The sequence below is a fragment of the Barbus barbus genome (assembly GCF_936440315.1).
Source record: "Barbus barbus genome assembly, chromosome: 33".
NCBI lineage: Eukaryota > Metazoa > Chordata > Actinopteri > Cypriniformes > Cyprinidae > Barbus > Barbus barbus.
Window position 1 is genome coordinate 4,622,201 of NC_136761.1, and position 21,794 is coordinate 4,643,994.

Consider the following 21,794-nt stretch of genomic DNA (forward strand, 5'->3'; position numbering starts at 1 on the left):
AGTGCAACTGAGCAAATGAAGCGATAGCAAGGCCACATATGATGAAAAACATCTTTCTCAGTGAGAGAAAGTTGATTTTTGCAATTTTATGAGTAAAATTCAAGTACATGAAAGATGTTTCTTTCTCATGAAATATAATGTTATTTGCAACGCAAAAGACAGATTTTCATGTTTTAGAGCTTTTTTTGCAGAGAAAGTCAAATTACAGCTTCAAACCACAGAATTACTAATTTTGAGCGTCTAAGAACACTAATGCTGTATTTAGTGCAACTGAGCAAATGAAGCGATAGCAAGGCCACATATGATGAAAAACATCTTTCTCAGTGAGAGAAAGTTGATTTTTGCAATTTTATGAGTAAAATTCAAGTACATGAAAGATGTTTCTTTCTCATGAAATATAATGTTATTTGCAATGCAAAAGACAGATTTTCATGTTTTAGAGATTTTTTTGCAGAGAAAGTCAAATTACAGCTTCAAACCACAGAATTACTAATTTTGAGCGTCTAAGAACACTAATGCTGTATTTAGTGCAACTGAGCAAATGAAGCGATAGCAAGGCCACATATGATGAAAAACATCTTTCTCAGTGAGAGAAAGTTGATTTTTGCAATTTTATGAGTAAAATTTAAGTACATCAAAGATATTTCTTTCTCATGAAATGTAATGCTATTTGCAATGCAGAAGACAGATTTTCATGTTTTAGAGCTTTTTTTGCAGAGAAAGTCAAATTACAGCTTCAAACCACAGAATTACTCATTTTGAGCGTCTAAGAACACTAATGCTGTATTTAGTGCAACTGAGCAAATGAAGCGATAGCAAGGCCACATATGATGAAAAGCATCTTTCTCAGTGAGAGAAAGTTGGTTAATGCAATTTTAAGGGTAAAGCTTAAGTACATGAAAAATGTTTCTTTCCCATGAAATGTAATGTTATTTCCAATGCAGGAGACAGATCTTCATGTTTTAGACCTTTTTTGCAGTGAAAGTCAAGTTATAGCTTCAATGCAGAGAATCACTAATTTGGAGCTTTTAAGAACACTAATGCTGTATTTTGTAAAACTAAGAAAATGAAGAGATAGCAAGGCCACATATGATGAAAAGCATCTTTCTCAGTGAGAGAGAGTCGGTTTACGCAATTTTAAGAGTAAAGCTTAAGGACATGAAACATGTTTCTTTCTCATGAAATATAATGTTATTTGCAATGCAAAAGACAGATTTTCATGTTTTAGAGCTTTTTTTGCAGAGAAAGTCAAATTACAGCTTCAAACCACAGAATTACTAATTTTGAGCGTCTAAGAACACTAATGCTGTATTTAGTGCAACTGAGCAAATGAAGCGATAGCAAGGCCACATATGATGAAAAACATCTTTCTCAGTGAGAGAAAGTTGATTTTTGCAATTTTATGAGTAAAATTCAAGTACATGAAAGATGTTTCTTTCTCATGAAATATAATGTTATTTGCAACGCAAAAGACAGATTTTCATGTTTTAGAGCTTTTTTTGCAGAGAAAGTCAAATTACAACTTCAAACCACAGAATTACTAATTTTGAGCGTCTAAGAACACTAATGCTGTATTTAGTGCAACTGAGCAAATGAAGCGATAGCAAGGCCACATATGATGAAAAACATCTTTCTCAGTGAGAGAAAGTTGATTTTTGCAATTTTATGAGTAAAATTCAAGTACATGAAAGATGTTTCTTTCTCATGAAATATAATGTTATTTGCAATGCAAAAGACAGATTTTCATGTTTTAGAGCTTTTTTTGCAGAGAAAGTCAAATTACAGCTTCAAACCACAGAATTACTAATTTTGAGCGTCTAAGAACACTAATGCTGTATTTAGTGCAACTGAGCAAATGAAGCGATAGCAAGGCCACATATAATGAAAAGCATCTTTCTCAGTGAGAGAAAGTTGGTTAATGCAATTTTAAGGGTAAAGCTTAAGTACATGAAAAATGTTTCTTTCCCATGAAATGTAATGTTATTTCCAATGCAGGAGACAGATCTTCATGTTTTAGACCTTTTTTGCAGTGAAAGTCAAGTTATAGCTTCAATGCAGAGAATCACTAATTTGGAGCTTTTAAGAACACTAATGCTGTATTTTGTAAAACTAAGAAAATGAAGAGATAGCAAGGCCACATATGATGAAAAGCATCTTTCTCAGTGAGAGAGAGTCGGTTTACGCAATTTTAAGAGTAAAGCTTAAGGACATGAAACATGTTTCTTTCTCATGAAATGTAATGCTATTTGCAATGCAGAAGACAGATTTTCATGTTTTAGAGCTTTTTTTGCAGAGAAAGTCAAATTACAGCTTCAAACCACAGAATTACTAATTTTGAGCGTCTAAGAACACTAATGCTGTATTTAGTGCAACTGAGCAAATGAAGCGATAGCAAGGCCACATATGATGAAAAACATCTTTCTCAGTGAGAGAAAGTTGATTCTTGCAATTTTATGAGTAAAATTTAAGTACATGAAAGATGTTTCTTTCTCATGAAATGTAATGCTATTGGCAATGCAGAAGACAGATTTTCATGTTTTAGAGCTTTTTTTGCAGAGAAAGTGAAATTACAGCTTCAAACCACAGAATTACTAATTTTGAGCGTCTAAGAACACTAATGCTGTATTTAGTGCAACTGAGCAAATGAAGCGATGGCAAGGCCACATATGCTGAAAAGCATCTTTCTCAGTGAGAGAAAGTTGATTTTTGCAATTTTATGAGTAAAATTTAAGTACATGAAAGATGTTTCTTTCTCATGAAATGTAATGCTATTTGCAATGCAGAAGACAGATTTTCATGTTTTAGAGCTTTTTTTGCAGAGAAAGTAAAGTTACAGGTTACATGCTCAGAGTCACTAATTTGGAGCTTTTAAAGTATAAAAGTAAAAGTAATGGAAGGAAAAAAAGAAATGCCATTAAGGACAAAAGCTTAGGCCGGGGCACAGGGGCCTATTGTGCACTACCCCACCTCCTCAAAAAAACATTTTTCTAAAGGCCATAATGACTATAATGTTATATTAAAGTCAAGTCAAGTCTGCTTTATTGTCAATTCTTCCACATGTACATTTATTCCATTTACATTTATTCATTTAGCTGACGCTTTTATCCAAAGCGACTTACAATTGCTATATATGTCAGAGGTCGCACGCCTCTGGAGCAACTAGGGGTTAAGTGTCTTGCTCAGGGACACATTGGTGTCTCACAGTGGATTCGAACCCGAGTCTCTCACACCAAAGGCATGTGTCTTATCCACTGCGCCATCACCACCCATCACTGTACAGCACATACATACAGAGAATTGAAATTGCGTTACCCTCAGACCCTTGGTGTAAACAGTTAACATTAAACACATTAAAATACAGATAATACAGTTTAAACATATGTACATACAACTCTATAGCTATACAAGTAAGGACATTGTAGAAAAAAAAATAAAGAAATAGATAAAGTGGCATAAGGCGCATGACAGATATTGCAAACCAGTTAAATAAAAACAAAACTGTGCAGATATATTTGTAGTGCAAAAAGAGCTTATCAATCTGAGAACATTGTAGAAAAATAAAAAAGATAGATAACGTGACATAAGACACATGGCAGAATAGATGGAGTGCAAACCAGTTAAATAAACCAAAACTGTGCAGATATACGTGTAGTGCAAAAAGAGCTTGTCAGTCTGAGGACATTTTAGAAAAATAAAAAAGATAGATAAGTGACATAAGGCACATGGCAGAATAGATAGAGTGCAAACCAAATAAATAAAACAAAAACAGCAGACTGAAGAAGCTGTGTGTCGGGTGGGTGGGATCACCTGCAATGCGGAGGGATTTGCGGGTGAGACGGGTGCTGTAAATGTCCTGGAGGGAGGGGAGAGAGACACCAATGATCTTCTCAGCTGCTCTCACTATTCGCTGAAGTGACTTGCGGCAGGATGCGTTGCAAGCGCCATACCACACAGTGATGCAGCTGGTTAGGATGCTCTCGATGATGCCTCTGTAGGAGGTGCACATGATGGGGGTCGGGGCTCTGGCTCTTCTGAGTTTGCGGAGGAAGTAGAGATGCTGCAGTGCTTTCTTGGCCAGTGCTACAGTGTTGTTAGTCCAGGAGAGGTCCTCTGTGATGTGCACACCCAGGAACTTGGTGCTGCTCACTCTCTCCACAGTCGCACCGTTGATGGTCAGAGGGGCATGCTGAGTGTGTACTCTCCTGAAGTCAACAACAATCTCCTTCGTCTTCTCCACATTCAGAGAGAGATTGTTGTCACTGCACCACCCGGCCAGGCGGCTCACCTCGCTCCTGTAGTTTGTCTCATCTCTGTTGCTAATGAGACCCACCACAGTTGTGTCATCCGCAAACTTAATGATCAGGTTAGAGTTGTGAAAATGAACGCATTTTAGTACAATGCAAATACATTAAAAAAACATATATGTGTACTACTGAGCATTAACGTGTTTCATGGAGCGGAAGATATGATGACTAGTTGCCTGTAAGTATTGTAATGGTGCAAAAAGTCAAACTTCAGAGGCATGTCATCAATAACCTTTATTGGAATGTAAATGTACATCCAAGCTTAGCTGCAGGAATCTGTGAGGGCAACGGACGAAGAGAAAGTACCCGTTTGATAAATGAGCCAGTAGTGGAGAAATAATAACTTTTAAGAAATAATCTTTTTTGAGGGTGACGTGATATGTGTCATGTACAGGTGCGATAGATCGCGTACAAACCAATAGGGTGTCGGAATGGTATAGGTTTTGAGCGATGAGCAAGGGCGATGCTAGGATTTTAATTTTAGGTATGATGGTATAATAATGAAAAATAAATAAATATTTACTAAAAAAATGTATTAATATGGTAGGATGGTATACTAAACTTATTGCAGTATTCCACTGTATTGCATAGATGGGTATAACATCCGAGTACAAGCCAAATACAAGTCTACCTGAGGGGTATTCCAGAAAGCTTGGTTAACTTACCATTTGGTAAATCATAACCTCTGGGTTGATTTACCCCAAACCCGCATACCATGAGTATGTCGGTTCCAAAACACCTGAGAAGAGTTAGTTTAATCAACCTCCTACTGGTTACCCAGAGTTTATGCGCGTGCATGAAGGCGTTTTCAATGGATCGCCGATTTCACGAGTCAAAATGGAAAATGACAACGAAAAAAAGAAAGCGGCATACTTTACTGAGGTGGAGTTGGAGGTTTTAATGCACGCATACGAGGAATTCAAGCCAATAATAAAGAAAAAAAGCAATACGGCTGCATGGGCTAAAGAAAGAGAGTTGGCTTGGCAAAAAATAACGGACAGAGTAAATGCGTGAGTGTATTAAATTGCAAATTTGATATTGCCTCCCCTTTTATTATAGTGCACAATAATTAAACACCCCTTCCGCATCCTTTTGACTGTTAAATCACTATGAAAGCATTTACTTTTCCTGCCATTCATTTCTTTAGATTAAAATACCAGTGTATATTGACTAGGAATATATGGTTTCTTATTTAATAAGGTGTAATCCTTCTGGAGCCAGAAGAACTTTGAGCCAAGTCAAAATGAAACACAAAAACATTCTGCAAAAAGGTAATATTTGATTACACAATTACTGAACTATTTATTAAACACGATTTAGTATATTCTTTCTGTCATGTAGCTAATAGAAAGAAGGCTGAAACCCGTCTAACTGGGGGGGCCCATCTCCCCTCACCCCATCTGAGGAGCTGGCTCTGTCCCTTAATAAAGGGCGACCAGTGGTTGCTGGCATTCCAGGGGGCACTTCATCACACACACCATGCACCACAAGTATGGTGAAATGTAAGTTTGCCACTGTGATTTGTTCTCATTATGACTTATTAAATTACTCTCTGTCACTTATAAAGGCTTTTTGAACATGCTTAACGTTTTTATGCAGGCTTACTTTATTTAACTATGATGTATAGGCTACTGTGGTCCTGGTTATATTGCTTTGATATTTTTTCCTGCATTATTGGTTTCTCTTTGATAATATTGAGAATTGTATGGGTTGTATTTTCTTATAGATACTGACAGAGGGATTGTATTGGACCCTACAGAAAGAACACAGTCTGTCACAGCTGTAAGTGTTTTGTTGTCAGGTACCTTTAGTTGCTTTTAGATATTTTTTTATGTTTATTTTTGCCAGATAATGTATACTTGCATATTTCCACTGAAGGATGAAGATGAAGAGACCACATCTGCTGTGACAGAAGTGGACAATGCTGGTAGATCCACTGAGGTATGATGCACACCATTATAATGCATGCCCCCTTTTTACATTAGAGTAACAAACTGTCATTGTCCTTTCACAGTACATACCTGGGGATTTGCCCACAGATGAAGGTCCTTCAACCTCAACGCACAATCTAACCGGAGTAAGAATTTGAGTGCAGTTGTCCATATTTTACTTTTATTGTCTGACAGAATCTCATTTATTTAACTTTTTTTGCCTTCCTAGTTGCCAGCAAAGGAGCTGTATAAGGTCCATCTTCAAAAACAAATAAGAAAAAGTGACATGGAGATGGACCTTATACAGCTTCAAATTAAAAAAGCAAAACTTGAAATTGAATTACTGGAGCATCGCCTTAAGGTGAGAACTTCTGATTAATCTGTTGCATGTTAAAAGTGTTGTGTATATAAAGCATTGTAATAAAAAAAACAAAAAAAAACATTTTATTTCATTTTTACTTTCATTGTTTTGCAGGAAATCAAGAAATGAACTGCAGAGCAGACCAGTGCAAACATTTTAATAAAAGTAATTTTGACATCCAGTAATCCTGTCTCTCAATAGTCTTCCATCTCTGTTGTGTGTGTGCAAAACCCTGTTGGGGTTCCTCTGGGCCATCTTCCTCAATCCAAGGAGGGTGGCTCTCTCCTCTCATAGTGGCAATGTTGTGAAGCACAACACAAGCCACTATGATGTCGCATGCCCTCTCTGGACTGACCCGGAGCCCATGCAGACACTGAAACCTAGACTTCAGGATCCCTATGGTCATCTCCACCTTGGCCCGTGTTTGGCTGTGAGCCAGGTTAAAGCGGGTCTGTGGTCCGGGATCAGGTTCAGGGTAGGGTGTCATTAAATAGGGCAGACAAGGGTATCCTCTGTCCCCCAGCAAGTAACCATTGTACTGTCCTGTAATGATTCAAGTGTACAATACAAATATAGTAAAAAAAAAAAAAAAAAATTGTATACAGCAAAACATACCCTCCTGAAATGACTGACATAATGATGACTCGCGGAAAATTCTGGCATCATGCATGGCCATTTTGCCTCCACATTAGTAATGATGTGGGTTGCCTCACATATTACCTATAGTTAGTGGGAAAAAGTAATGTACAAATTTTTTTTTTGTACACATTGTACAAAAAATGCCCTGACGCGAAAAACCGAAGTGATATGCACAGAATGTTCTCTGTTCTAAGCGCAGACCCGCGGTTTGTGACATTTGCAATAGGCCTATGTGGTCTCAAGAGATGTGTTAAATAAATTAACGAAATCTTTTGAAAATCGATAACGCTCTTTCAAATAATCATTAGGAAATGAAAATACATAAATTCGCCATCTTATAACTCTCTCCCGGTGAAAAAAACCTCGTATAATTTGTGCCTCCACGTCCACAGGATCATCATCAAAAGGGCACGCCATGCTCAGTAACCTTCTGAAACAAACTAACCCTGGAACATAACCTGCTACCGAGCAGGTTATCTTCAGAGAGTAAGTTCCTATGGTTACATACATACCCAGAAAGTTACCTCCGTTTTTGGAACCGAAAGTTGAGGTTATCCACTAACTTACCCTTAAACTTACCCGGGTATGTCACATAACCTGCTTTCTGGAATACCCCCCTGATCTCACACACACACACACACACCTGTTTCAAGTTCAAGTTCAAGTTGAGCTTTATTGTATTTCCGCTACATGTGGGGACATACAGTGGAACGAAATGTCGTGTCTCGCAGGACCACGGTGCTACATAGATACAGTCATACAACAATGAAGTAAAAAAACACTATAAACCTATACACTACTAATAGATTTAACTATAAGTATACTATATATATATATATATAAGTATTTACCCTATACAAACTAAGAGAATAAAGGATAAAAAATACAACTATACGAATGCTTCACATAAATATTACCCTATACAAACTAAAAAATAGAAGATAAAAAATACAAACTATACGAATGCTTCACAAATACTGTACATGTGCAAAGAGACATTTGAGTCAGCAGCTGGTTGGGGAACAGTGCAGGATGAGTCTTTTGTGAGATTGTGCACACGCAGCAGTGTGTGTAAGTGTCCATAGTGCACATAGTGTAAAGTGTAAGTGTCCATAGTGCACATAGTGTAAGGTGTAAGTGTCCATAGTGTAAAGTGTAAGTGTCCATAGTGCACATGGTGTAAGGTGTAAGTGTCCATGGTGTAAAGTGTCCATAGTGCACATAGAGGAGAGTGTCCATAGTGTAAAGAAAAATAAGAATAAAATAAATAAAAAAATAATTAAAGTTCCATACAGATTTTCTTTGGTGTGGTAAGGTTTGGGGTGGGGGGTGGTCCATGTTCAGGAGGTAGGGGTTTGCATGGGGTTTCAGAGGGGGGCGGGGTGGTTTGAGTTCAGGGCTCTCACAGCCTGGGGGAAAAATTTGTTGAGCAGTCTGGCGGAGCGGGCTCTGATGCTCCGGTACCGTCTTCCTGATGGTAGGAGCTGGAAGAGACTGTGGGAGGGATGGGTGGAGTCCTTCACGATGCTGTTGGTTTTGCTGGAGCATCGTGTAAGGAAGATGTCCAGGATGGAGGGGAGAGGGGCACCGATGATCTTTGCAGCTGTGTTCACTGTCCGCTGGAGGGTCTTGCGGTCAGCAGCACTGCAGTTCCCGTACCAGACAGTGATGCAGCTGGTCAGCACACTCTCGATGGTGCCTCTGTAGAATGTGGTGAGGATGGGTGGAGGGAGACTTGCTCTTTTCAGCTGGCGGAGAAAGTGTAGGCGCTGTTGTGCCTTTTTGGAGAGTGACATGGTGTTGGTGGTCCAGGTGAGATCCTCTCTGATGTGCACCCCCAGGAATTTAGTGCTGCTGACTCTCTCCACAGTCGAGCTGTCGATGGTCAGTGGGGGGTGGTCAACGGAGTTTCTCCTGAAGTCCATCACAACCTCCTTTGTCTTCTCCACATTGAGGGACAGATTGTTAGTGCCACACCATTCAGCCAGCTGTGCCACTTCCTCTCTGTAGTGCATTTCATCGTTGTTGCTGATGAGACCTACCACTGTTGTGTCATAAGCAAACTTGATGATGTGGTTGGAGCTGAACTTGGCAGTGCAGTCGTGGGTCAGCAGTGTGAAGAGCAGCGGGCTGAGCACACAGCCTTGTGGGGCAACTGTGCTCAGTGTTGTAGTGCTCGAGGTGTTGTTGCCGACACGGACTGACTGAGTTCTTCCAGTTAGAAAGTCCAGGATCCAGTTACAAAGGGAATTGTTTAGGCCCAGCAGGTTTAGCTTATTTATGAGCTGTTGTGGGATTATTGTGTTGAATGCCGAGCTGAAGTCAATGAACAGCATTCTAACATAGGAGTCTTTATTTTCTAGGTGGGTAAGAGCCAGGTGGAGGGTGGAGGAAATTGCATTGTCCGTAGAGCGGTTTGGACGGTATGCAAACTGGAGCGGGTCGAGTGTGTTGGGGAGGCTGGTTTTGATGTTATGCATGACTAGCCTCTCAAAGCACTTCATCATGATTGGAGTCAGTGCTATGGGACGGTAGTCATTGAGACAGGACACAGGTGATTTCTTTGGTACCGGTATGATTGTTGTGGATTTGAAACACGTGGGGACGACTGCCTGACTCAGCGAGGTGTTGAAGATATCTGTTAGGACATCTGTCAGCTGTGCAGCACAGTCTCTCAGAACACGGCCAGGTATGTTGTCAGGACCCGCAGCCTTGCGTGGGTTAATCCTAGATAGGGTCTTCCTTACGTCGGCTGGAGACAGACAGAGCGCCCGGTCGTTGGGAGGTGTGGGCAGTTTTTGTGCAGGTGTGTCATTCTGCATTTCAAACCGTGAATAAAAGTGGTTGAGTGCATCGGGGAGGGATGTGTCCTCATCACAGGCCTGTGGCGGGGGCTTGTAGTCAGTGATGGTCTGAATGGCTTGCCACAGGCTCCGTGTGTCTCTGCTGTCTGTGAAGTGGTTGTTGATTTTTTGGGCATATGACCGTTTTGCTTTTTTGATGCCACAGGACAGATTGGCTCTTGCTGTTTTGAGGGCTGCTTTATCTCCTGATCTGAATGCTTCATCTCTGGTCTTTAGCAGCCCACGAACCTCTGCTGTCATCCATGGCTTCTGGTTTGCACGTGTGGTGATGGTCTTGGTGACTGTCACATCATCAGTGCACTTTTTGATGTAAGCAGTCACAGTTTCAGTGTACTCATTCAGGTCTGTGTGGTTGTTGTAGGTGGCTGCCTCTTTAAACATGTTCCAGTCTGTGTCCTGGAAGCAATCCTGCAGTGCTGAGGTGGCATTGTCTGGCCATACTGTGATCTGCTTTTCAACCGGTTTGGTGAGTTTGAGAAGTGGTCTATATGCTGGGATTAGCATAACAGTGATGTGGTCGGAGTACCCGAGGTGGGGACGGGGTTCAGCCTTGTAAGAGTTCTTAACTGTTGTGTAAACAAAGTCCAGTGTGTTGTTTCCCCTTGTTGCAAAGTTCACATGTTGGTAGAACTTTGGCAAAACTGTCTTTAACTGTCCTGTACAAACCAAAAATGTTACTGTTTGCATTACTAGTACAAATCTTTTTCTATGCTCAAGTACAAACAGAAAATTGTAAACATAAAACATCATATCACTTTAAACTTACACTGACAATCCATATTAGCAATATAAACAACACAGCTATAAGGCTGGACAATGGATTAAACTATGTGGGTGCTGTGATTAACTTTTAAAAGTAAAAACATAAAAAATAAAAAAACAGCAAAACTGAAGCAGTCTGTGAGAAGGACACACAATCTTTCAATCTCTGTCAATCACTCTGATATGCAATTAAAATGACTGCACTGACTGAGTGCTGTCTGTCACTGTCATTAATCACTTCTATGCATAACTGTATGGTAGTTAATGCCACATGCACTGTAATATTAAGTTCTATATTGAAAGCTACATTTTCAAATGAAAATAGCAATAACGTGATCGTTTTATAAAGTATGCGTATAATGTGTTAAGGGCTTTCGCTGAAGGAAACAGCTGTGGTGTGATGAGTGGTGAATGCAGCGACAACTTTACAGAAGATTGGAAACCGATTGCTCTCCCATGACATTTTGTAAACTGTATTTAAGACAAAGAACTGCACAGATGTAGATATTATAACAATCTATCGATAAACACACACCTTGTCCTCTCCTCTGCGCCGCCGCAGTCTGTGGATTGAAGAACGCGCAGAAAGATGGGGAGAAGCCGAAGTCTGCTGCCGTTTGAAATTTAAAGGGGAAGAATCGCAAGATTTTTAGGGGGGCTGAGCAGAAATTTAGGGGTGCTAAAGCCACCCTAATAATGACCTAGCAACGCCCATGACGAATGAAAACAAGCCGAAATAAAATAGGAGTAACGAGGCTATTTTTAAAATGTAAGGAGTAGAAATTACAGATAATTGCGTGAAAAGTCGGCTGAAAAATAATTACTCCAGTAAAGTATAGATACCCAAAATTTCTACTTAAGTAAGGTAACAAAGTATTTGTACTTCGTTACTTGACACCTCTGGTAAGCACTTATTGTAATTAAGTACACTCTAAAAAATGCTGGGTTAAATACAACCCAGTGCTATTGGACAGAACACATGCTGAGTTGTTTTCAACCAACAGTTGGGTTAAATATTTAACCCAACCTTCTAGGCAGTAACCCAACCGCTGGGTTTGTCCATATTTTACCCAGCGATGGGTTGTATTTAACCCAGATTGTTTAAAGTGTAGGCTACCTTCTCATTGAGTATGCCATTTCGGTCACAGCAAATCTCTTTTTAAGTCACAAGTCGCCACCTGCTGGCGTTGTGTTGTAATTTATACAATCTTTATTAGAAAAGTGAAGTCACTTTCAAAAAGGTGATTTATTCTATTCTGATCACTACTGTAGACAATAGTGTTTATATCCGAACTATAAACTTTTATCCCACTACTTCTGTTATTATTTTAAAGTTTGTAACAGAAATAATGATACAAAATATTTTGCGAAGCTATTTCATATAGCTAAATTAACTGGGGTACGTTCAAGCTCAGACTTGTGCCCAATGTGTTGCTACAGTTTCCGGGTTGAACAGCATTTTTCCTGGAAACAGTGTGCAACGGGGTTTGAGATGCATTTTCTCTTGTTTGGTGGGTGTATCAAAAATGTCAGTCCAATCAACAGCAACATGTATATAAACCACGCAGTATTAAAGAGACAGCTAGCACAATGGGTCCAAGTAAAGTCATTTACAAAATGTGTCCGCTGCAGTTCGATATACGCAACAATTGAAGATATTAGAAGACATGTTTGTCGTAAGAGTTTTATAGTAACATAGCATATCAACATGATGATGATGAATTTGTAAGTAAATTAAGTAACATAAAAATAAAATTCACAAGAGAAAGTATATTGTTTGCACGTTTATTTACATTAAAGGCAAAATGGACAGCAAGGACAGTAACTGTAACATCGAGCGTATTTTGCCTATATGCCGATTTAGATCCAAGATGGCAGCGCGGTGTCAGTTTACCGCTAACTCATTTAAGGAAATTACTCCAAAACTCATCTATGATCGCCAAAGTCTTTTGGATATCGGCAATGCATACAAACACCAACTCTCGCCGGCAGCTACTGAGAAGCTACGAGGCCTTTGTGTACTGCTGGAGCCGCACCTCGAGACCGAGGCCTCGCCTACTGACGCTACCCGCACAAGGCAGCGTCGCAAGCGGTGTGAGAGAGGACGGAAGCGCGGTAAGCGCGGAGGTATACGAGCTAGGCTAAGAGCTAACCCCACAAGACCGGCTCTTCCAACACTCATGCTCTCAAACGTTCGCTCTCTGGAAAACAAACTGGACTTAATTCAACTCAGTCGGTCTACACAGCATGAGGCACACAGCTTCTCCTGCGCGACTTTGACCGAGCAACGACACCGAGCGCACACTTAAGTATCCTTTATATCTTCCCTCACGCTTTCCTATCCTCTATCATGTGTTTCCAAACCATTCCGGTTCTCTCTCTACCTCGCTCTAAAAATACACGCAGAAGGTCACGTAACCCTGCTAACCTGCACACTATCTCTACATCTTTCACTGCACCTCTTTCTTTCTCTGTAGGTCTTTGGAATTGCCAGTCAGCTGTCAACAAAGCCGACTTCATTTCTGCATTTTCCTTACATTCCACACTCAGCATCCTGGGCTTGACGGAGACCTGGATTCGTCCAGAAGACACGGCAACCCCAGCTGCTCTCTCTCACAATTTATCTTTCTCTCACACCCCTAGGCAAGTTGGCCGTGGTGGGGGCACTGGTTTGCTCATTTCTAACAATTGGAAATACTCTACCCACTCTCCCCTAGGCAATCTCAACTCATTTGAATCGCATGCCGTTACTGTGACAGCTCCTATAAGACTCCAGATTGTGGTAATCTATCGTCCGCCGGGCCAAATACCACCAACCTTCCTAGATGAGCTGGACGGACTGCTGTCTTCTTTCATGGAGGATGGCACTCCACTCTTAGTCTTCGGCAATTTCAACATTCACCTAGACAGGCCTTATGCTACAGACTTCCAGTCACTCCTAGCTTCATTTGACCTCAAACGCCTCACCACTACTAGCACGCACAAATCGGGTAACCAACTCGACTTAATTTACACACGCAATTGTTCTACAGATAACATTCTGGTACAACCACTCCAAATTTTGCTACCCAGGTGCCACCATCTCCCTTACCGGTTACTTTCAGACGCAACCTACGCTCCCTTTCCCCCTCCCTTCTTTCCTCTGTAGTATCCTCCTCTCTTCCCTCGCCTACCCATTTCTCTTCTCTGGATGTAAATGCAGCCACTGACACTTTATGCTCTACCTTAACCTCTTGTCTAGACGACATCTGTCCTCTCTCCTCCAGGCCAGCACGGGCTGCTCCTTCTAACCCCTGGTTATCCGATGTTCTTCGAGAGAATCGGACCAAACTCAGAGCGGCAGAGAGAAAATGGCGCAAATCAAACGATCCGTCGGACCTGAGTAGGTATCAGTCTTTGCTTTCATCTTTCTCTACTGAAGTCCACACTGCCAAATCCTCACATTTCCACAACAAGATCACCAGCGCTCCAGACATGCGTAATCTCTTCAGAACATTTAATTCTCTCCTCTGTCCCCCTCCTCCACCTCCCACCACTTTGATAACCGCTGATGACTTTGCCTCTTTTTTCACAGACAAAACTAGAACAATCAGCAACCAGTTCTCAACTCCACAGGACCTCCAATCAACCACATCCACCGCTCTAGCTCCCATCTTCTCCTTCTGTCCCCTCACCGAGGCAGAAGTATCCAAACTTCTCCTCTCCAGCCATCCTACAACATGTCCTCTCGACCCGATCCCTTCACACCTTCTCCAAACAATCTCTCCCACACTCTTACCGGCACTCACACACATTATCAACACATCTCTCCTCACAGGCATCTTCCCCACAGCATTCAAGCAGGCTCAGGTAACCCCACTGATCAAAAAACCTACATTAAATGCTTCTCTTTTAGATAACTACAGACCTGTCTCTCTCCTTCCATTCATAGGGAAAACACTCGAACGAGTTGTCTTCAACCAGCTCTCGCGGTTTCTTTCACAGTACAACAAACTGGATGCTAAACAGTCAGGTTTCAGGAGTGGCCATTCAACAGAGACTGTGCTACTCTCAGTCACTGAAGCCCTGCGAACTGCAAAGGCTGATTCAAAATCGTCAGTCCTCATTCTGCTGGATCTCTCTGCTGCTTTTGACACTGTCAATCATCAGATTCTCCTGTCTACACTCTCATCACTGGGTATCCAAACCACATCAACTGGTCACTGGAGTTCCTCAGGGATCGGTTCTTGGACCCCTCCTCTTCTCCACATACACTACATCGCTGGGTCCCATCATACATGCACATGGCTTCTCCTATCACTGCTACGCCGATGACACACAGCTCTATCTCTCTTTTCAACCAGATGACCCAACGGTAGCTGCACGGATCTCAGGCTACCTGGCGGACATCTCGGCATGGATGAAAGAACATCACCTACAGCTCAACCTGGCAAAGACGGAACTTCTGGTCTTCCTTGCCACTCCGACTCTACGGCATGACTTCACGATTCAGTTAGGCTCATCAATGATTACCCCATCAACTTCGGTCAGAAATCTTGGTGTAATCTTTGATGACCAGCTGACCTTCAAAGAGCATATTGCAAAGATTGCTCGATCCTGCAGGTTTGCACTACACAACATCAGAAAGATCAGGCCCTTTCTGACAGAGCATGCTGCGCAACTTCTTGTCCAGGCCCTTGTTGTTTCTAGACTGGACTACTGCAATGCTCTTCTGGCTGGTCTGCCATCAAACACAATCAAACCTCTACAAATGATTCAGAATGCAGCGGCACAACTGATCTTCAACGAGCCCAAAAGAGCGCATGTTACACCTCTCTTCATCTCCTTGCACTGGCTACCAGTGGCAGCTCGCATCCAGTTCAAGACACTGATGCTTGCGTACAGAACTACCACAGGCTCAGCACCCTCCTACTTCCACTCACTATTACGAACCTAAATTCCCTCCAGAAGTTTGAGATCTGCTAGTGAGCGACGCCTTGTGGTACCATCACAGAGAGGCTCAAAATCACTCTCCAGAACATTTTCGTTCACCATTCCTGGCTGGTGGAATAATCTTCCCACCCCTATCCGGAACGCCGGATCCCTGGCAACCTTCAAGCAACAACTGAAAACTCATCTCTTTCGGCAGTACTTGACTTCATCCTAAACTCCAAAAAAAAAAAAAAAAAAACTTTCCCTCTATCTTTCTCTCCACCTACTAGCTTGTACTTATTTGAACAATGACTGAGACTTGGTGTTACGAGCACTTCCTCTGTCTGATTGCCTCTTCAAGATTAATCGCTTTTTGTATTCCCCAATTGTAAGTCGCTTTGGATAAAAGCGTCTGCCAAATGACTAAATGTAAATGTAAATTACTGCGCACCTGACTAGAGTTTCTGTGATTCACGGTCATTGTTATTGTCGTGGTCTACATTCCCCCGTGTGCAAACGCTAAGGACGCGCTTCTTGAACTGTATAGCGCCATCAGTGAACAACAAACAAATAACCCTGACAGAGAAAAACGCATACAAAGCTGAACCCCCCCCACCTCGCGTACTCGGACCACATCACTGTTATGCTAATACCAACATACAGCCCACTTCTCAAACTCGCCAAACCGGTTCAAAAGCAGATCACAATATGGCCAGACAATGCTACCTCACTGCAGGACTGCTTCCAGGACACAGACTGGAACATGTTTAAAGAGGCAGCCACCTACAACAACCACACAGACCTGCAGGAGTACACTGAAACTGTGACTGCTTACATCAAAAAGTGCATAGATGATGTGACAGTCACCAAGACCATTACCACACGTGCCAACCAGAAGCCATGGAGGACAGCAGAGGTTCGTGGGCTGCTAAAGACCAGAGATGAAGCATTCAGATCAGGAGACAAAGCAGCCCTCAAAACAGCAAGAGCCAATCTGTCTCATGGCATCAAGAAGGCAAAACAACAATATGCTAAAAAAATCAACAACAACTTCACAGACAGTAAAGACACTCGGTCCCTGTGGCAAGCCATTCAGACCATCACTGACTACAAGCCCCCACCACAGGCCAGTGACGATGACACATCCTTACCAGATGCACTCAACCACTTCTACTCACGATTTGAGATACAGAACGACACACCTGCACAGAAACTACTCATATCTCCAAACGACCAGGTACTCTGTCTCTCTCCAGCCAACGTAAGGAAGACCCTGTCCCGGATTAACCCACGAAAGGCTGCGGGCCCTGACAACATACCTGGATGTGTACTGAGAGACTATGCTGCACAGCTGACGGATGTCCTAACAGACATCTTCAACACCTCGCTGAGCTAGGCAGTCGTCCCCAAGTTTCTCAAATCCACCTCCATAATTCCAGTATCAAAGAAGTCACCTGTGTCCTTTCTGAATGACTATCATCCCATAGCACTGACCCCAATCATGATGAAATGCTTTGAGAGATTAGCCATGCATCACATCAAGTCCAGTCTCCCAAACACACTGGACCCATTCCAGTTTGCATACCGTCCAAACCGTTCCACGGACGATGCTATATCCACCACTCTCCACCTAGCTCTTACTCACCTGGAACAGAAATACTCTTATGTAAGAATGCTGTTCATTGATTTCAGCTCAGCATTCAACACTATAATCCCACAACAGCTCATCCACAAACTAAACTTGCTAGGCCTTAACACCCCCCTCTGTAATTGGATCCTGGACTTTTTAACTGCAAGACCTCAGTCAGTCCGTGTCGGCCGCAACTCCTCCAGCACTACCACACTGAGCACAGGTGCCCCACAAGGCTGTGTGCTCAGCCCGCTGCTCTTCACGCTGCTGACTCACGACTGCACTGCCAAGTCCAGCTCCAACCACATCATCAAGTTTGCTGATGACACAACTGTGGTAGGCCTCATCAGCAACAACGATGAAACGCTCTACAGAGAGGAAGTGGCACAGCTGGTGAAATGGTGTGGTGCTGACAACCTGTCCCTCAATGTAAGACAAAAGAGGTTGTGATGGACTTCAGGAGAAACTCTGTTGACCACCCCCCACTGACCATTGACGGCTCAACTGTGGAGAGAGTCGGCAGCACTAAATTCCTGGGGCTGCACATCTCAGAGGATCTCACCTGGACCACCAATGTCACGTCACTCAACAAGAAGGGACAACAGCGCCTCCACTTTCTCCGCCGGCTGAAAAGGGCAAGTCTCCCGCCACCCATCCTCACCACTTTCTACAGGGGCACCATTGCGAGTGTGCTGACCACCTGCATCACTGTCTGGTACAGGAACTGCAGTGCTGCTGACCGCAAGACCCTACAACGGACAGTGATCCGCAAAGATCATCGGTGCCCCTCTCCCCTCCATCCTGGACATTTTCCTTGCACGATGCTCCAGTAATGCCTCCAGCATCGTGAAAGACCCCACCCGCCCCTCCCACAACCTCTTCCAGCTCGGAAGTATCAAAGCTCGCTCTGTCAGATTGCTCAACAGCTTTTTTCCCCAGGCTGTGAGAGCTCTTAACTCCAATCTTCCTGTCCCTCTCTGACCCCCCACCCACCCAATACAGTTGACAACTTTTCCTAAGTGCAATTCTGAGTATGCTACACACAGGTGAGAGGGCTATACAAACCACCTGTAGTAATGCACTCATCCCACTATATGCACACTAGACACTTTCTATGAACGCTCCCTGCTACAAAGACTCAATAAAAAAATGTTTACTTGAGCATTGCACTACAAAATAATGTTTACTTGAGCATTGCACTACAAATCTTTTTGCACTATTTGCTGCTTCCCACAAAATCTCTCTTTAATCTGGACAACAATTTAATGTACGAAATATATATACTATTTTTATTTCTTTTTGCACAATTTCATGTACAGTATATATGTATATATGTTCTTGTACAGTCTCAGTTTGTGTATAGTAGTTATAGTATTTATAGTATATGTATAGTCAGATGGTCTATTTTTGTCTATAGTCAGATGCTCTATTGTTTTTTTTGTTGTTGTTTTTTTCTTCTTATATTTGCATTGTTGTATGTTTATCTTATGTTTAACTACATTTACATTTACATTTATTCATTTAGCTGACGCTTTTATCCAAAGCGACTTACAATTGCTATATATGTCAGAGGTCGCACGCCTCTGGAGCAACTAGGGGTTAAGTGTCTTGCTCAGGGACACATTGGTGTCTCACAGTGGATTCGAACCCGGGTCTCTCACTCCAAAGGCATGTGTCTTATCCACTGCGCCATCACCACCCCTATACCTAGTACCCCTATAACTAGTATGTAGCACCGTGGTCCTTGCGAGACACAACATTTCGTTATGTCACTATATGTCCACAAATGTAGCAGAATGACAATAAAGCTCAACTTGAACTTGATTTTATCAGGCTCTGAAAATGCTTTGAAAAGAGCACAAATAATGGCCTTCTCAGCTGCCATAGTTGCAACACTTGCGTCATCAGAACAGGGTGTTCAACGCACCACTGTTTCCGGTTAATAAAGGTTTTGTACCATTTTGAAAACGATGGCGTGGCTGCCCACATTCTCTCTGCGTATCCATCATGCATTGTTGTACCCATAGATATGTATTTGTGCTCTTTTCAAAGCATTTTCAGAGCCTGATAAAATCAAGTTCAAGTTGAGCTTTATTGTCATAAAACCCCATTCGACCACTCCAAGCACGTAGACACATCCGCCATGGCGCCATCTAAATAATAGGGATCTATGTACACATATGAATGTTGCGTGGGTTGTACATGCATGAATGGTCACGTGGCATGCGTTTCAGGTTGTGTAGTGTAGACGGAGGCTGAATCCGAAAACTTAGGCAGCTGACTTGCTTCCTCACTTCCTTATGAGGCAATAACTTTGCAGGGAGCGTTTCTGCACAAAGGCACCCCACGAAACGGATTTCGGACAAGCTTCTGAGGCAGTGTAACGGTTTACTGATCTACAACAATATAGAACGAGTTTTGGTGATAACTAAACAAATATTTAATTACTATAATACTAATTTTGCGCAAGAAATAACATCAAACGTGCAAAAAGTTAATCAGAAATATACATTTACACACAAACTAACCACCAAACGCAACTTTCAGACACCATGTTTATTTTTTAGCCCAACCATCACAGAATGGAACCAAAGGATTGTGGGATCAAAGGCACCGAAGGATATATCTATGCTGCCTTCAAAAATCGATCAGATGAAAGTATCTCATGAGACAGACAGGAAGTGAAGCTAACTTTGGATTCGGACGTGCCTTGATGCCTTCCTACCTTGGAGGCAGCATATTTTTCAGTTGTCGGATGCAGCCGGAGATCGTTTTTGAAACGCAGTGGAAACGCCAGTGTAAACGAGGATCGTTTTCATTCTAAAACGCCGTTTTAAAACTAAAACGCACTAGTGTAAACGGGGCCTGAATCTGTTCGCCATCTGGCTATTTACTTAAACATCCAAAACATAAATGTAGGCCGGACGTCAAAGTTGTGTTTAGTTAAATTAAGCAGCCCTACAGACTGCTTTTCATCACGGACAGTCGGATTTCTACTACTTGGAGAACAAGTTAAAATTTATAAAACATTTTTTATTTGTGAAGTGCCCCCCCCCATTCCAATTCCCCCATTGCAGGTTCAATTTAATAGTCCAGTTGGCAACGCTTGGCATGTTAATTTCAATAACAAAGAATAAATAAATAAATAAATAAATAAAAATTGCACTGTTTCAAATAAGGTATGGCAACCAGATTTAATTATTTTAGTATTATGATTTGTTCGCTTAGTAGGGTAACATTTCTTGAATAAGTGATATACAATTTTACAACTTCATAATATAAAAAGCTGCAGAACTCACCACTGATATAAATATGCCTTGTCAGACTGTTTATTGGGCAGAAAATAAAGCAAGTCTGTTCCTGAAGTTTTGCTCTGAAATCTCTGAACTAGTTTTGGCCTACAATTGTACACTAAATTTGCATCTTTTAAATGTATCACTTCCAAGCAATGACACAAGAAAAGAAAGTCGCCTATGTAATCTCTATGAAATAGATTTTTAAATAATTCAGTTATCACAATATTCATAATATTCAGTTATCACAAACGACAACTGGTCCGTACTTGTTTGCGCTAAGTAACACGTGATAAATAGGCTTGACAGCGCAGTCGGTGTTACGACGGTGACAATAATAGTCTCTATAACGGCAAAAAGTGGCAAAATAGTTTTATGCAAACTAATCGTATCTGTCTTACTAATCAAAGACAACGTCCATATAAAGCTCTGCTCATTTGTTTTAGATGCGTTAGCCCGTAATATCCCCTAGATGGCAATACTGTATGGTTGATCTAATTAGAGGTTAATACATGAAAATAGTCATGGGTTTATAGAATCACTAGTAAACGGTTTTATTTCGTAACACCAGTTCAAACACAATTAATATTTATTCTGCGATTTTATGACAGTGCTACAAACTTATCTTTATTGTATCTGCGTATACATGAGCATATCCGATTTTATGATTTGTTTACAAAGGACAACCAGCAATTAGGCTACCTACAAGTAACAAAATAAACAGTAATCGGTTGGTTTACTGTTTGTAATGTACATTTTATGACGTAGAATTTGATAAAAATAATGTTTGTAAAGTTGTAATGTAAAGCTTGTTTGTAATCTAAAGCAGTGATATTTACAGTTAATTAAGCGTCCAAATAATTTTTTGATACTATTGTTTATGGTCTTCAAATGTGTTTATTTATTATCTATTTAAGAAAGTTCTTATGACAGTAGGCCCCTGGAGCAGGGTGTGTGTGAGTTGGGCGGTGCTGGGGAAGTGAAGTTCAACTCACAAGATTATTGGCTGTTTAGGCCGGTGGGCCGTGCTGGGACGCGATGGTACGTTGTGATTGGTTATTTCAGCCGCAACGCGGGTCGGCTGCGCTCTGATGTCTCT

General features: G+C 41.6%; 1 pseudogene across 1 annotated transcript in view; it reads left to right on the top strand.

Moving 5' to 3' along the window:
- The window catches only part of LOC306852905 (transcription factor COE3-like), a 29,929-nt pseudogene extending 23,204 nt beyond the window's left edge, over positions 1-6,725 (top strand). Inside the window, exons 4-7 of the transcript in view lie at positions 6,183-6,245; positions 6,319-6,381; positions 6,465-6,596; positions 6,711-6,725. The product of the transcript in view is annotated as a transcription factor COE3-like (transcript). The remainder of the gene's footprint in view (positions 1-6,182; positions 6,246-6,318; positions 6,382-6,464; positions 6,597-6,710) is intronic.
- The last annotated feature ends 15,069 nt before the right edge of the window (positions 6,726-21,794 follow it).